The sequence below is a fragment of the Podarcis muralis genome, chromosome 10 (genome assembly GCF_964188315.1).
Source record: "Podarcis muralis chromosome 10, rPodMur119.hap1.1, whole genome shotgun sequence".
Lineage (NCBI taxonomy): Eukaryota > Metazoa > Chordata > Lepidosauria > Squamata > Lacertidae > Podarcis > Podarcis muralis.
The window spans coordinates 43,734,217-43,752,122 of NC_135664.1; positions in this window are offsets into that span (position 1 = coordinate 43,734,217).

A 17,906-nucleotide genomic window follows, 5' to 3' on the forward strand; every position below is an offset into this window, starting at 1 on the left:
ACAACAGAATTGTAAAAATGTAGTTGGCGGGGGGGGGGAGGTTATAGCTGACTGGCTTTTAACTGAAGTACTTGCTGAGTCAGACTGCTGAAGAGTGGGGAGGAGGAAGGCTGCTACAGATGAAAAGTATCGCTGCATCCAAGATGTGGCAGAGAGCTATCCCGCTTCGCTTTTGGCATACCCTTTCTAACCCTGACAGATTGCTGCTGCCATGTGAACAGTTGCCACGTTGTCTCTCAGGAAGGCATTTGACTTGAGGGGAACTGCTAAGTACCACAGAACACCCCCTGTCCCCAAGGGCAAAGCTAGGAGTAAAAGGCCACTCTTGTTCTCCTAATCCCTGCTCAGCCGCCTCCATCTCTGAAAGTGGAGTTACCAGCAGCAATGTGCGGTGGTGGCAGCAGCAGCAGCAGCAGCAGGACACGACAGCCAAGGGAATGAGATGGACTTGCATGGCCCACAGCGCTGAGTCAAAGGATCTCTATCCTCTAAAACAGCCTCTTGTTGCAACTTACAAGGCCACTTGCAAGTTCTTGGGTGCCTCCGTTTGTCCCTTGCTAATTCTTCTCATCTCAGGATTTCATTTTCCACTCTGAATTGCACTGAGTCAACACCAGAGCTGCAAAGCTGAACAGCCCTACTATGGGATCTTGGCACAACGGCGTGAGTGGAATTGGCACGCGCTTAAAGCTCTGGGTTCTACTGTGCTGGGAACTGGCAGTGCAAAAACACACACACGCAAATCACCAACTTGTAAACAACAACAACACCCAGGAACGTATTGCAGGCACGCCTACAGACACAAAACCCCACATCTGCTTTCCTACTGCCTAGAATGGATAGAGAGATCATTGCTGCACAGAAGTGACTGGTTAGGAATCACTTCTTCACAGAGCACATACAGTAGTTGAACTGGAATTTGCTAGTACAGCAAGTAGCAAAGGCAGCCAACTTGGATTTCTTTAAGAAGGAATAAGAAAAGTTCATGGCAGATAAGATATGCACCTTCTGCAATGTCAATGACAGTTGCTGGGACTCATGGGGGCGGGGAAGAGTGCTGCTGCATTCATGTCCTGCTTGCAGGCTTCTCAAGGATCTGGTTGGCCACTGTGAGAATAGGATGCTGGACCAGATGGGCCTTTGGGATGATCTATCTGGGCTCTTAAGGGACGCGGGTGGCGCTGTGGGTTAAACCTCAGCGCCTAGGACTTGCCGATCGAAAGGTCGGCGGTTCGAATCCCCGCGGTGGGGTGCGCTCCCGCTGCTCGGTCCCAGCGCCTGCCAACCTAGCAGTTCGAAAGCACCCCCAGGTGCAAGTAGATAAATAGGGACCGCCTACTAGCAGGAAGGTAAACGGTGTTCCGTGTGCTGCGCTGGCTCGCCAGAGCAGCTTTGTCACGCTGGCCACGTGACCCGGAAGTGTCTGCGGACAGCGCTGGCTCCCGGCCTCTAGAGTGAGATGAGCGCACAACCCTAGAGTCTGGCAAGACTGGCCCGTACGGGCAGGGGTACCTTTACCTTTTATCTGGGCTCTTCTTGGGTTAAGTTCTCCATTTGTCCTGCCTCCACTGAACATGGTAAACACAAACTCTCAACTCAACCTTACTGATCTGTATTGCCTAATGAATCTGATCTCATCATTTCAGTTTGACCTTCACATCCACAGAACTTCATGTCATCATCACCACTCCTATTTATCTGAACTTATAATTATCCAGATATTGTGAATATTCCCCAATTGAAAGGAACCTTTCCATCATTCCACCTGTAAAGAGAAAATTTATCAAAACCAGTGCCCTACCTTTATCAGTCCTATTGGCAAAATCCATACATTTCTGTTTGCCCTGTACTGTTTCCACTGACTGCTGGGTGTCCAAAGATCCTCAGAGCAAGAGGATGTTCATATCATATGACCAAGTGTCACAAGACATTTCCCACGATCTCAGCATATGGTGAAATGTAATGGTTTCATAGGCAAATCTCTTTTGGGGAAATTAGGCTTCAGAACATATTTACTTCGTAGGAGGGCCTTGCCTTAAATACTTAAGTGTCACACTCTTGTAATTCTTCCATACCAAGGCTAGGAAATCTTTTACCTTCCAAATGTTGTTTGGATCTAAATCCCATTGGTCCCAGCCTGTGTCCTGTCTCTTGCCCTTAAACTCGGAACTTGAACTGTTGTCACCTCTGAAGGTTTTGAAAGTTCTATTGATGAATTCAGTACAACATTCCACCACGGGTCTACAGGTTACACACAGGTAAGGCATGACAGAGTACTATGATACATGACTAGGTGAAACTAAGCTATTGATCCAACACTTGACATGTTCCCTCTGAGAGTGGGGTGTGCACAGCTATTCACACAGGCAGGACATGCAAAGTTTGCTTGAACCAGTACTGTTCCCGTGCTTCTTTGGAGACAAAGGTGGAAGTGACATAGCTGGCTCCCTGTCAGACGTATTCCTGGGTGTCTTCCTTGAGGGGATGAGGTGCATAGGGTGTCCAGTACCATAGAGGCAGGCTGTTCTTCTGCTAGGCCACTAGACCCTTCCCCTGAATCCAGATCCCCACCTCCCACCTCCCAATTTACTAGGACCATCCCTGGGTCAATCTCCTGTGCAGTCCTAAGTGCTCATCCCTCAACTTGCTAGGATCTTCCCTTGGGTTGGCCTCCTCCAATTCCCTGCATTCTTCCCATTCCTCAACCTCATCTGACTACCCTTTCTGCAATGTCTCCACGGGTCTCATGACATCCAGTAGTGGACAGTGGAGTGGGGTAGAGGTACTTTCCTGACCTCCTGGCAGGTGAATGGCTGCTGCTTAAAGGGAAGGGCAAGGTGTCAGGGAGGGTGGCGCAGTGCATACGAGCTAATAGGAGTGTTGCAGTGGCTCTGCTGGTGCTCTTGCACCAAACCACCTTTATCCTCACCCTCCTCCTGGTAAGCAGCAGCGACTCATCTGCTGGGAGGTCAGACAAGTGTCTCCACCCCACCACTACTCCATCCACTGCTGGTCCCAGTCAGCGTGGCCAATTGTCAGGGATGATGAATTCAACAGCCTCTGGAGAGCCACAGGTTCCATGTCCCTATTTCATGCAAATAACAAAAGATAGGGGACTGGGGCAGCCAAAGGCACTGTATAACTTGTATAACACATGCACAGAGTATGGGAAACAAGCAAGATGAATTGGAGCTTTTAATACAGGATGGCAAATATGACCCGGTAGGCATTACGGAAACCTGGTGGGATGAGACCCATGATGGGAATGTAGGAATTGAGGGGTATAACATGTTCAAAGGGAATAGGCCACAAGGATGTTTTCATGGATAGTTGAGATTCCTGGATTGCAGGGGGTTGGGCTAGATGACCCTCGGGGTACCTTTAAACACTATATAGTTCTATGAGACTATGAAGAGCTGGATAACAACAAAGTAAGGAGCAGAACAGCTATATTGATTTGCCTCTCAGATTGTAGCAATGTGAATCATTTTTAGTCAAATAAGCCAGAGGAAAAACAAAACAGGATGTACAGGGACCTTGTGGTTATGCTAACGTGTTCATGAGGAGATGTTTCCTCAATGCCTGTCCCACGAGTGTACATAGATAATTATAGAGACAACTTTTTAAAGAGGCTTGTTATGTACATTGGTAAACTTTAATTCCTTTTCTCTCTTGTCTAGGAGACCACATTCGAAACAACAAGCCCTTAAACCACCGTGTGGCCAAGAAGCTATCCTCTATCCTCCCACAGCTGGCCACAGCCAGAGTGCTAAAATATAGAAAGTTGCTGTCAGATGTCCTCACAAGACCCTCCAGTTAGTGGAGTAGTTGTCAAGTGTGGGGGCAGAAGATTTCCTCAAAAGGCTCAAGTCAGCACTTTTGAGAACATTTGGGACCAACATGTGTAAACACTATGATGGTGTTGCTGCAGATATTTAATGGAGAACATATTTATTAGACCAGTTGAAACCAGCTGATGATCTGTCCCATCCCAGGATGCTATCTGGTATGAACTGGTATGAACCACTAGCTACTGTGAACAAAACCTTTGCCATGAGTTATTGCAAGAAAAATTGACTGCAGCTGCTCCACTCTAGTTTGTTGCAAGTCAATGTCATAGACTAGTGAAGCAGCTGTACAGCTGTTCCCCATCCCAAGGAGTGCTTCTGTTTAAAGAACATGTAAAGCCAACATGCATTTCTATCCACAATTGTGGCTTATAGAACATACTTTTAACTGTTGTGTTATTTCATTATGCTTTTATTTTAGTTTGATTTTAACACTGGTTTTTATTGACATTTTAAATGTATATTTTATATTCTTGGTAAACTACTTCAATATTTTATTTACAGTTAAGCAGTATAAAATTCTGTTAAATAAAATAAAATAAAATACTATGCTTTCTCTAACAGCTCATAATGTGGGGTCACTGCAAAATTGCAGTTCTTTCTGCATTGCAATTATGAGAGTTGTTGATGACTATTGGGTAGTGTCTGTGATGTCATTGATGATGAGCAACACAAGTCCTTCTCCTCCAAAGCCCACACGTTCAGAAAAGGAGAACTGAAACGGATTACTCTCAAGGCAAAGTTTGGAGAAGCCCCATGCCAGTCTTCCTTCTGCCCCACACAGTCTTGAGATTTTAGCTGGAATATCCTTTGGGACTTTGCTTGGATGATAATACTTATTCCTGTGCAAGTCCCTGCTTTCTACGCCCAGTGCTCTTAACCTCTGGTACACTAGATGCGTAGTATTCAGCCTTTTGAATATTGAGTTATCTTATTTTGGTGTGATATTGCAGAAGACACCTGTAGGGGTATGACAATCAGATGAGACACTTCTATGACTCTCTGCCCCCTGACATCCCCTTCTTGTCTTGATGGAACCAAAATATGGCATGATAGATACTCTGTGGGTGGCTCTTGTGGCTGTTACGGAGGGCAGTCTGGTACGTTCTGGTGGTTCTTGGGAATTAATGAGCCAAGACAAGGATTTGGAATTAGAACCAAACCTCTACGTCTACCTCCACCGACCGCAAGGCTGAGTCACTTGCCACATAACTAGTTTTTCCAATACCACTAACAACCTCCTTATGAAGCAGAAGAGGTAGTGGCTGTATCAACAGCCAAAATGCCCACTGAAAGGTGCGTATTGTTGCATGGAGGTAGGCTGCATGTCTATGGACAGAGAGACAATGCCACCCTAATTTCAATGATCATGGATAAAGTAAGATAGAGCCGGGGGAAGCGATAAGTTACCATGGAAGATGAAGGCATCTCTACCTTGTTGAACAATTAAGAACCTGCTGCGCCCACTGGCTTTTGTGTGATGCTGTTTAATGCTGGATCACTACATAATAAGACCACACTCACCCATAATTTGATCTACTGAGACCTGGGTGGGTATGTTTCGAGGAGTTGATCTGATCCAACTGTGCCCACCTGGACACTTGGTGCAGCATCACCACAGGAGTTGCTGTGCTCCACAGATCTTCCATAACCAGGAAACACCTCTGTTGGAACTGGCTGTGAGAGCCTGCACACAGTATTGGGCCAAGGAGACACTAAACAATGGCTGTTGTTGGTATACCATCCACCCTCTGCCCAGAGGTCATACAAACTTTGAGCAAATACTTAGCTGTAAAACCTACACATTGAGCAGGAATGAGTGTCTTCTAGGTTCCAGTTCAGGGAGGGCAGAGATCTGAGGAGACTCCAATTTAGATCTCAGTTGTGTAGAGTTCTAAATCACATGGGGAGCCTCTGTGAGTACAGGTGGACACTTGCCCCCATCTTCTCCTGTAGGTTTACACCTGAGTAGAATGTGTACATTGGGCTACTATAGTAGGAGATTCTATAATCCAAGGGTGTATGAACACATGGTAATTAGCTTCAAATGGACCACACCTGATTGAATCAAATGTAGCACACCAACTCAAATAGGTGATTTAACTTGTGTTGCAGACATGACCTAAGAGCTATTCAGCTTTGCGTCAAATAGGTTATTTAAGAGATATGTAATGACTTATTTGAAATCCCATGGAAAGACAAGAGGAAGCTTCTCCTAAGCACCAGCTCACTGTCCATCAGCAGATCCTTGTTCCCTACCAAAATATACAAATAAAAGGTTCAGCTGCATAGCAATTATTTCCAAGGCGGGGCAATGACATATTTTCAGGAGAGGGAATATTGGCTTGTGTTTGAGACACTTTGGTTAAATACCACAGCCTCATCATCCCACACAGCTCCTCTTTCACTGCATTTCACGCCAATGGGAACATTGTTTGGGATGCAATTGTTAATGTTTTCTTGGGATCCCAGAGGTTTCCAACACAGGCCTTTGTCATGAGCTCTTCCCATCTTCAATGTCTTTCCTGAGCTCCTGGAAATATCAAGGTCTTATGATGGTTTCCCAGCCCTTTTCTCATCCACGGAAAATATCCCACACTGATGAAGAGATTAAAAAGCCACAGAAAAACTTGCAAGAGGAACATGTTAGTATTGATTCTATTTAGTACTGATTCTATTTAGTATTGATTCTATTTAATGCTGCCTTTCTTCCATGATGGAATATAAGGCAGAATAAATACATGAAGTTTCCAGGCTGCCTCCCATCCAGGTCATTACTTAGACCTGCTTCTCATTAGTAAGGTCAATGGATGCGGGTCCACAGGGCTCATGGGGGGCTGCCCCATCCACCTCAGTCTGGCCTCAGACAGACTGTTTTTGCCTGGTTGGGATGTGCTATCAAAGAACTTTTGCTTGCCTTGATAGAGGATAGCAAGGCATGTGAGAACGTTCATAGAAATGTGCCTGTTTTAAAATGGTAATATTCACATTTGTTACTCCGCCCACTTTTTGCCCTGGCCCCACCCCCATTGGCATTTGGCCCTCAGAAAGTTACCAAGAAGAAAATGTGGCCCTCAGGCAGGACAAGGTTTCCCAGCCCTGTTTAAGGCAGTGGGTTAAGATGCTCCTTTCTCCGCAGGCTTTCAGAGGAAATTATTTGACCCGATTAGACAAATTGATTCTATTCAGCTGCTGCTACTAAGCATCGCTGTTGGATGATTTGTTATGATGGGTTTGGTCCTTTGTGAGAATTGTGTTTATGTTATGGATTTTATATTTTCCTCAGATCTCTCTTGCCTACCTTCAAATTCTCACAATGTCATGCTTCATGCTCATGCCAGAGCATTGTGGGTAACAGATGTGCCAGCACTGTAAACAATCCCAGTGAGGTTACCATTCCAGATTGTGAAGCTGAAAGGGGAGACAACTGGATGGGAGGAGACCTGCTGGAGGCAACCTGCCACAGCTCCAAGCGATGGGCAGGTGACTATTCAGAGCCAAGGTTGGAGGATACAGGAAACAGAGATTTCCAGTCTGGTTAGTCCTTGCCTTGGGGCCAAAGCCAAGCTAGACTTAGCAACAACAGATGACACATTTGTTTAAACTTGTCTGTCTGGATCTTGCAGGTGGAATCAAAAGGGGCACTCAGAAAGGTACCTCACAGCTGACCACCCCATATTTTGTCCCCCCCTCCACGTGCTTTTTTTCTTCCGTCAAGCTTTAATATCTTCAGCCAAGCTTCATTACATATCTTTAGGTGCCAAGTGAAAATGTTTCTCTGTAACCAGGCCTTTGGCAGATTGAACATTTACTGGCCTTTTAAATGTGCTTGTGGGAAAGTAGGGGGGTATTGGTTTGTTTTTCGTTTTATTATGTATTTTGTGTCCTCATTTTGTATTTTTATGTCATGAACCGCCATGTAATCTTCAGATGAAGGGCGGTGCGCAAATTTAATACATAATAAATGATAAAATAAATAATATAATGGTATAGTCGGAATACTGGTTCATCTAAACCAGTGCTGTTGACACTGACTCCAGTCTTACCTGGAGATGTGAGGGACTGAATCTTGGACACATGAAGCAAGTGCTTTGTCACAGAGCTCTGGCCTTTCCCCACAGCTGAGATGTTCTCAGGTGGCAGAAAAGCTGTGATTGGGACAGACCCAGGTTTAAATAAAGGGGCCTGGCACTATCCTGCCCAGTTAGTTATTATGAGTTGTAGTCAATGTTTGCCATAGTCTCAGAGCACATCCATTAAAATGAATGGACATGACCAACTTGGGACTATTAAATTAAATGAGTCTACTCTGAGGAGGAGCACAAGGATGAAAAGGCATGTCTAATTTTCTGCAAAAACAAGCAAACAAAAAAACCAAAACCACACAATAGGATGCGGGGAGGGAGAATATGGTGATTCATATTAGTCACAAAAGAAACAGCAAGAAGATAGGCAAATCACAGAAAACACAACCCAACTCTTCCTACTTCGAGGGGGTCAAGCTACACATTAGGTTAATGTGGAGTTTCTCCCCTGAATTTTCTTTGTAATTTTTTGTTGGAGAGAGAGGTTTGGAAGTAGAGTTTCGTAGTAGAGTTAGCACAATGGTGTTTGCTCCAAGCACATTTAAACTAGGTTCGATATACATATATCCTCATTCACTAAAAAAAATATAACAAAACATTCCCCCGGAAGAAACTACAATGCCTGGAGATGATTTTTTGGGTCTGTAAAAAATCCTTGGGAGTTACTTTCCCCAACGTCAATTTAAACTGATACTAGAACAAGCTTGTGCGTCATGTCTGAATGCTCTGCTTATGCTCTGTTGCTTCTTAATGTACATACCACAGCAGATCCCACTATATCCATTTCCCAATGATGTTTCCTGAGCCCAAGAGAGAAAAGCACCCTCAGCCCTCTGAGTACAGAACACTGAATTAGTTGAGCTTAGTCATATATCCTGGAGGCTCTGTGTTTTGAAACCTTATCCTGCCCTAAAATATGTGGGTGGTGCGTGCTGTTTAATATAAACCATGTTTAGTCTCATTCCTCCCCTGCTTTAACAAATCAGAGCGTCCAAACCCCCAAACTGAGAAAGAGACAGCTTCTATTTTGGGTGGGGAATATGTGCCAAGTCTCAGCCCATGTTTTATTTTTGTTTAATAAATTAACTCTGTCTCAGGGAATTTGTCTGTGGCTGAAAAACAAGGTCCAGACCGTATCATGTTATTGTGGCTGTGAAGAGGTGTGCATGTATGGGGGAGTGAACATTATTTCAAGGTAAACACTCTCCAACTTTGTCATCCTTTCTTCACAAAATCTGTGAAGAGCCTTGGCTTCATAAACATCACTAACATAGGTTCCTGATCCATAAATCACCCACCCACTGGGTTGTCAATACAGCAGTGTAAACAAGATCTGTGCTTGCATCACTTTTGCATCTGAGCATGGACTTTTATGGCGGCTGACACTGGCCAAATCTGACTTAACGTAGGAGAGCCGAGATTAGACTGTGTGTGTGTTTGTGTGTGAAGTTGTTTGAAGGTGGCCTTGTTTTAACTGGCTCAACAGTCCTGGGAGGGTATTTAATCTTCCCCCTTTCACTGCTTTACCAGGGGCATACCTAGGGGCTGTCAAAACTGGTCCCCACCGAGGTGATGCTCAAAATCCCCCCAGATTGCTCTGGCTGCAGAAAGAGAGTTAGTTGTGTAGAGTGAGAGGCATAAGAGGCAGATTGCCTGGATAACAATTGCCTGGGGTGGGTAAATGGGGTTACAGGACGGCTGGTGTCACTGCCACTGCCTTTTTTTGCAGCTGCTACCAATGGGAGCTTTTAACTTCTCCCAACTATTTCAAACAGTGAAAAAAAATTGGCCAAAGTTTAACATAAGTTGCCATACATCTGGATTTCTGCTTCCGACTGCAGTATTCTGGAAATTGTCCAGGAAATTGCGGACGTATGGCAACCCTACCTGACTAGGCCCTGCCTGCCTGCCTGCCTCCCTCCCCACTTGCAAAAATAAAATAAAAAATAATACAATGAAAAATAGAGTTCAAATTCCATTTGAATATTTAATGTAATGGATGTGCCATCTCCTGTCTTCAGACACTCCATGGAATGAAGCTGGCCTAAATTCAATTACTTACTTACTCAGAATCTCATGGAGAGTGAAGAGGAAGCTTCTCCTAAGCATCAGTGCAGGGACCACTGAAACTTGCCACACATTGGTGGTCCATGGACCACAATTTGGAACCCCCCGGTCTATTAAAATGTTCTGCCCCTGAAGACTGATCCAAATGGTTTTATGTTGGATCTGGAAGGATTTCCTGTCAATACGGCCTATGAAATGAGATGTACAACCTACTGATGCCATAGAAATACATCTATAGAGTCTATTAACCAGGAATGTGAGACTTGGAATGATTTTTTTGCTTGGAATTTTTTTGTAGAGTATTGCAACCTGGGCTAATGAAAGCAAGTACAGTATATATAAATCAACACAATATATTGTGTTTCAAGAAACTTGGGCCAAGTGGTGACCGGGGTAAAAGTCTTTTAGAATATGGTACTCTGTTTCTGGAATGATATTTCTAGGAAAGCTGGTTTGATGTCTACACTTAGGTCTTTTCAGCGCCAAATGAAGCCTTTTTTATTTTCCTAGATTTCTTCAAATGTCAGCTTCAGTGGGTTTTTATTTTGTGGCTTAAATGTGCTCTGTTGCTTTACATGAAATGGTGCTGCTGATCTCTAGCGATTTGAATTTTATCATTTCTACATATTTATGGACAGCTTTTCTGAATGCAATGATAATTTTTGTAATTAATTAATTAAAATGCTACACCACACTCCAGTGGGCTGCTCCTGAATATTCTTCTCCTCTTTCCTGGATAGCTTCGGTCAGAGATGTAGTCCAAAGAATGCAAACATTGCCAATCTCCTCTCTCAACCATCCACCATGAAGTTGTTCTGCACAGAAGCCCCTGAAATGAATTGGAGATAAATGAGGGAACTTGTCCAGCTCCCATTGATTTCAGTGGGACTTGAGCTTCCTGGTGGTTTGTATTCAACAGAGTCAATGGTAGGAAGGTGCTGCTTGTTGAGCTGTATAAGTATTGTTCTCTTGCCTCTGTCTGATAGCAAGCTGGAGCAGGCCTCTCTCAGATGCATGTTGCAGCTGGATGGGCAAACATCCATTATATTAAATATTCAACTCACATGCCAGACCTTCAAACCCTACAGGGTATTGCTTTCAGTAATCTGCTTGCATGGTCTGCATTCAAGACATTTTATTTAGCGCTGTGACGTTTTGAAACCTGTGGCAACATATGAAATTGTGTAGCTGCTCCCATATCAGAGGAACTAGAGTAATATTTGTTAGCTTGTTGAAAGAGCTGTGAGCTTTATCATTCATCACATTTTAAAATGTTTAAAATGTTTTGCACCTACGGTATTTCCGAGCACACACATAAACGTGTAAAGAGTGAATGTTTGTGAGCACAACTATCATAAAGGTCCATATGTGAGGGAGTCAAACTTACCTCTAAGACCCTGTTTAGTGCGTAATTCAGCAGTAAACCAAGGTTTGCCTCTGCACAAGGTGTGAACTAGCTGTTAGATGTTGGTTGAATACTACACTTAGGGAGCTTCAAGAATGTTGCTATTTTTGGCAACTACATAATCATATACCAACTAATTCAGGTTGTGCACCTAAAGCTGATCAGCGCTCTTGTCAATCAACTCAATTCCAGCAAAAAACAACAGACTTTTTGCAATAACGGAGGGTTGAAGAAGAAGAGAGTTTGAATTTGATATCCCGCTTTATCACTACCCTATGGAGTCTCAAAGCGGCTAACAATCTCCTTTCCCTTCCTCCCCTACAACAAACACTCTGTGGGGTGAGTGAGGCTGAGAGACTTCAGAGAAGTGTGACTGGCCCAAGGTCACCCAGCAGCTGCATGGGGAGGAGCGGAGACGCGAACCCAGTTCACCAGATTATGAGTCTACCGCTCTTAACCACTACACCACACTGGACCAGACACTGGAACCTCAGACCCAGGGGCAAAAAACAGCTGTTTGAGTGTTGTTATCTGACCTTTGAGACTCTCTCCAGTCCATTACCACTACCCAGCCATACCACCCTTGAATGTTTTGCCGGTTTGGAATGTTTCCTTGAACTCTTGCTTGTTTGGACAGAGAGGGGTATAGAAACTAGTGTACTGTACAATGGTAAAATTAACATTAACTAATCCATCCACTTTTATTCTGGCCCCACCCACTGCTGGTAGGCAGCCTCCAGAATGTTGCCCAGAAGAGAATGTGACCCTCAGACTTAAAAATGTTCCCCCATCCCCATGATAAGGAAAATAAATGGGAAATGCATTGGAAAGTTTGGGATGACACTTGTTTGATGCAACATTGTATAGCCTCCCTGAAAACATACCTGGATGAATGCTCAATAAACAAGTTGTCTGGTAGGATTCTGGTCACATTCTTAATGGAATCGGCTCCTTGTTATATTTGGGTTGTTTGGAGGGAGAAGACATGAGATGAGCCCAGCGTTCAGGGGACAGAGGCCCGTTGTCGCCCCTCACTTTGGGTGCTGGCTGCCTTAGAAGGCTGGGGGCGGCGGGCAGAGGGCGGGTTATTTAGCTAAAAGTGGGAGAGTCGGAGGAGGCTTGTGGATTTCCTGAAGTGCCCCCTACCTCTTCTCCTATAATTCAAACACTGGACAAACCTAATATACAAACAGTTTTCCCCATTAAAGCTATATGTTTCAGGGCTTTGTTTACACAGCCAGGTATCTTGGGATAACAACCACCGAACTCATTCAACCCTCTAGTTTGTTTACACATTCCAGGGATGAATAAAGAATTGGTTTGCTGCAGGAGTTAGACAACTCCCATCAAGGTCAGAGGTGCCTAACTAACGTATATTTCATCCAGATTAAGTGATCATGAAAGAGTTCTCCCTGTTGATGGGTAAGCTTACCATTCCTGAGAAAAACAAAATGAGTGACTTTAAACGACCCAACATACTCAGCAAGGGTGTGTACTGAAAACATCTGTGGTTCCTTAAAAAGCTAACCTTTGGCACTTGACTCATAAACAAGCTTTAGGAACAAGTTCAAGTAATATGCTTGACACTGAGTGCAGGAGTGCTAGGAAGCAAAGGCCAATCTCATCTTGATATGGATACCTTTGGAATACCCTCATTTCCCACATTCATAAGTATATTGTTGCATGCATGAGGAAAACTTCTTGTTATATCTTCCTATATACATAAAAATGTAAGGCCATCATCACGCAGTCGCCACTGGACAATTTGTAGTGCCTTATTACACTCCTAGATTTGCGTGAAGTCAGGGAATGGGAGGGACACAAAAGAGAAGGCAGGTTTTAAAAAGGCCGTTTTCAACAACAGTAGAGGGTTGACTAAAGCGGTGCTGGAGGGACACAGAGGAGCTGCAAGGATACATGCAGGGGGCTTGAAGGAGCTGTGAGGGAATGGGGGAAGTGAGTGAAGTGTAAAGGCAGGGGTGGTTGGTGGGCAGGGCTGGCGGGCATAAAACTGCAATCTGTGAAGTGATCCTAAGATGCTATTTTGTTGGCACACTGTCTGCTGTAAACTGAGGTTAATATCATTGTATCCAGTGGTTCAAAGGCACTTCCAAAGGTTGTTTAAAATGACAACATAATGAGTGGTCCTTATTTAAATCCATTACATGCACAAGAAAACCAAACTCCATTTGAATATAAAAATGTTTGAGGGACTCTTGGTAATTCAGAGACTGAAAAGGGAGAGAAACAGCTGCATCCCATCTTGCATTGCTGATCCAGAGGGAGGAAAAGAGTGGAAGCAACAAGTGAGCTCATATTTACACAAAGTACAAAATGAGATATATGCACTGCCTGACTACACCCTGCAGATCATGTGGAATGTTGAAGCCAGCCATGAGAGGAAGCAGCTCACAAAACCCTGCCTGCCTCATTTCCTTGTGCATATTCTGACTCACTAGTTGGGGCATGCTGCCAAGCATCAGGGCCTGAAGGACCATTTCTTGTTGCCTCTTCCCCTCTTTTCCCTTCTGTCATGCAGGAGAGATACTCACTCCACTATAGGGACTTTCCCACAAGGTACCAACACACACACAATCAGTTAGCCAGTGAAAGTTGGGAAATAGTGCCAACTCCCATCAGTTCCCAGGCTGCATTTGTCAGAAGCAGCTGAAATCAGACTTCACACCCTGTTGTTGAATGCACCAAGGATGTGGCAAGAGAGTGAGAGAAACAAGCCTGAAGCTGGAATGCCAAACACAGTTGTGGGAGGCTAAGTCCCACTGAGCACTAGGGATGAAAGAAGGCATTGTTTTTTGTTTCACGCTGCTTTTGCTGCATGCAGCACTGTTTCCATACCACTACAGTTCATCTTCTGCCAAAAATATGTTATTCATCTCACTGTCTGCTGTGGCAAAATTACTTATTTGTGTAAATTTGCTTAAAAGTATGTAAATTATGTTGTCATTATATTATTCCACCCCATTAATTTCAGTGCAAAGGGAACACAGTGAAAATGGGGAAAACATAATCAACTGTTTATCATTTGTGGACTGAAAGCACCAGCAACAGTGAATACTGATAATTCCGTGCACTCTGGCTTCTGTCACGGTGTTTCGTTGCACCAGAAGCAGTTTAGTCCTGCTGGCCACATGACCCGGAAAGCTGTATGTGGACAAACGCCGGCTCCCTCAGGATGAAAGTGTGATGAGCGCCACAACCCCATAGTCACCTTTGACTGGACTTAACTGTCCAGGTGTCCTTTACCTTTTATCTTTACCTAGATGAAGCAGTATTTGAAAATTAATCAGTTCTTTTTTATCACCTCTAATTCATGGAATCCAAGTGCCAAAATTTAACTGCCATTAAGCTGACTGCAAAAAAGAAGCCATACATCTTCAAAGAGCATGCACTTGGACTGTGGAGGTTATTACCACAGAAGGTTATCATGTCAAAATTATTTGGCTAGAGTTTAGACTCTTTGTAGTTAATGCCATCTATAGTCCTGTGCAGTAAAATAAGATTAGCTGAGCCATGTACTTTAAGGCATAGGAATTTCTTTCTTCTCTTTACAAAATGAATGGCAGAATTGGATGAATGAATTTTATGTACCCCTGCCCCATTTTCCATTGATGCAGGAACTTGCCAGAGATGTGTTAATAAAAGAAACATAATCTAGGTTGATGCATTTTAGGCATTCTGCAAAGATCACATTGCCCTACCTTCATTTTAACTTTTTGACCTATAGATAGAGGGAATATAACTGCCCTAATGTACTTTGCATACTATAAATTTTTCGCCACCACCACCACAATCTATTCCAGATGTAAATCTTGATTTCTTGCCTAAGCATGTATCAGGCTTGAGCTTCAGGTTGAAATCATTTTACTTGAATGGCTTAAGATATAGGGATTGGCAGTTACTCCATTCAGTGAGACATTCTCTACCTTATGGTATGATATTCTGGTATAACATATGGATTTTGTCCATATGGGTTTGACTTACACTGGAAAGAAAGAATTGTATGCATTTGGATGCAGTTCCATCGTCGTAAAAATTAAGTATACTGTCTGCTAAAACATTGTCAAATAGGACTATTCCTGGTGGGGGAAATGGGTACCTGGATGATGTCCATTTTACAACAACAGATGGAGTCCAACTCAATATAGAAAACATCTGGGAACATTGAATCTTACGCAATGGGTTGGCCCAAGGCAGCTTGGCACAAAGGATAAAAAAAGGACTATTTACTGGTATAAAGCAGCTTGTAGTCCAAAGCATTTCTTATCACTTTTCAAGTCTGGGCAGGAAAATAATGTAGATAAATCACATCTGGCTGCAGAGAATGAGTCAGCTCAGGACATAAATTTGTGCAAAAGAAACAAGGAGACGAGAGAGGAAATACAGAGGAGTGAGTACTTCTGATTCATATCCCAATGAGCTATTTGATGTTTTGCCTGGCTTCGCTTGTTCTTACAAGGATTTGATTAGTTGTATGGACCCCTTGTCAAAGCACCAGCAACAAAGATCAAAATAATGTTGACAGCCCTTAAAAAACCCCAAACCCCATTCCTTCTCTCCTTCCTTCCTTTCCTGTCCGTAGGAGTAATAGCTTGATTAGTCTGGGGGAGTGTGATGAAGGAATCATTGAGTGGAAGCTAAGTTAAGAGAATCCATTTACATAATTTCCTCCTAGATGGTGAGCCTCTCACTATGTGGTCAGAACATCTGCTGTGGTGCTCACAGGTGCACTACAGGCATGGCCAGGTAGCCATCTTTTGTCGTGTGTAATATCTGTTTGCATTAAATGTAGCACATTTGTACTTGTCTGTTGCTTCCTCACACATCCTGTGGGAGAAAACTCCATTTGGGGGTTCAATACGAAGGCTCACACCAAGTTCCCAATTGGTCAGGCTGGATTGTGCAATGCATTACAGGACAGAGTCTAGAGAGTCTGCTAAAACTTTCCATTATGAAACACACTACAGTGGTACCTCGGGTTAAGAACTTAATTCGTTCTGGAGGTCCGTTCTTAACCTGAAACTGTTCTTAACCTGAGGTACCACTTTGGCTAATGGGGCCTCCCGCTGCCGCCACGCGATTGCTGTTCTCATCCTGAGGTAAAGTTCTTAACCCGAGGTACTATTTCTGGGTTAGAGGAGTCTGTAACCTGAAGCGTCTGTAACCTGAAGTGTCTGTAACACAAAGTACCACTGTATATCAACATGTCATCTTGGCTGTTTCATCCTCTCCCCAACCAGCTTCTGCCACCCCATCGCCTCACAATCTCTCATCCAACCATAGTCCTTGGAAACACTTACTCAACCCATTTTTGTTACTGTACATGCAGAGCCCTCCTTGTACCTTATCTGGAGTTTTTTTTTTTAATTATTCTAACATTCAGCCAGTAGGTTCCTCATAAACTGGTTCTTGCCAGTTTTGTCATCAGGCCACACTCTTGTGTACATGACAGTGGCCTCACTGTTAAAAGGTTTTACGGAATTTCTACCTCAGTTCCTATGCATGAAGCTCTTTTGGGATCACAGGAAGATCTCTTGGAACATGCAGGCAACTGAGTGTCTGCCATTTTTAGGCCCTTCATTTTAGGGTGTGTGTGTGTTGGGGGGAAGAATTTCAAGAATCACAATTACATGCACTACAATCATTTAGTTCTGCACACTCTCTTGCAATGTGCTAAGCTAAAGCAAAAACCAATACGTGATCAGGACAGTTCTCAGACCATTACGCAGACAAACGTCCAGATATTCTCAGGGACATGGCACACAACAGATGTGTGTTACACAATGCTATGGCTGCTGGATTGTGAAGCTGATTGTTTGGTAATGGTGAAGAATGATAAGTGTTTGCTCAAAGGGGAGCTAACAACTGGCAGTGTTTTCCTGTTCATCTGTAGGGATGGGTCTGAGTTTAACATGAATGTCTATGGCAGTAATAGAATCACAGATTTGGAGAGGGCTTTGTCTGCTATCTATTCCAACCTCTGTCAAAGCAGGAAATCTAGTACTATAGCATCTCCAGCAGTTGGGTGTTCAGCCTAGATTTGCAGACCATCAGTGAGGGACACCTCACCACCCTAGGCAATTGGTTCCATAGTTAAGCTATCCTTACCATCCAGACGTGTCTGCTAATGTTTAAACAAAATCTATTCGTGTTATTTTCTTGTATGTATGTAAAGAAACAGGCACTGCAAATACATCACAGTGCTCCAGAGTTTTCTTATCCAAAGGAAACTAAGCTGGGGACTTCTTACCATTTGGGGAATGCAGCAGTTGGGGGCACTTGAAGGGGGGGGGGGGAATGAGGCTAGGGATGAAGGAGCAATGCAATTCAGTTCACATAAGGCAGAACGGCTTAATCTACCGTAGATTCCAGCGTATTAGGCGACTGGGCGTATTAGACGACCCCACAAATTGGCAGCTGCAATTTGGGGGTTCGTCTTTTAAGCCCAGTTGCCTAATACACTGGGCAGCTCAGTGCTGGGAG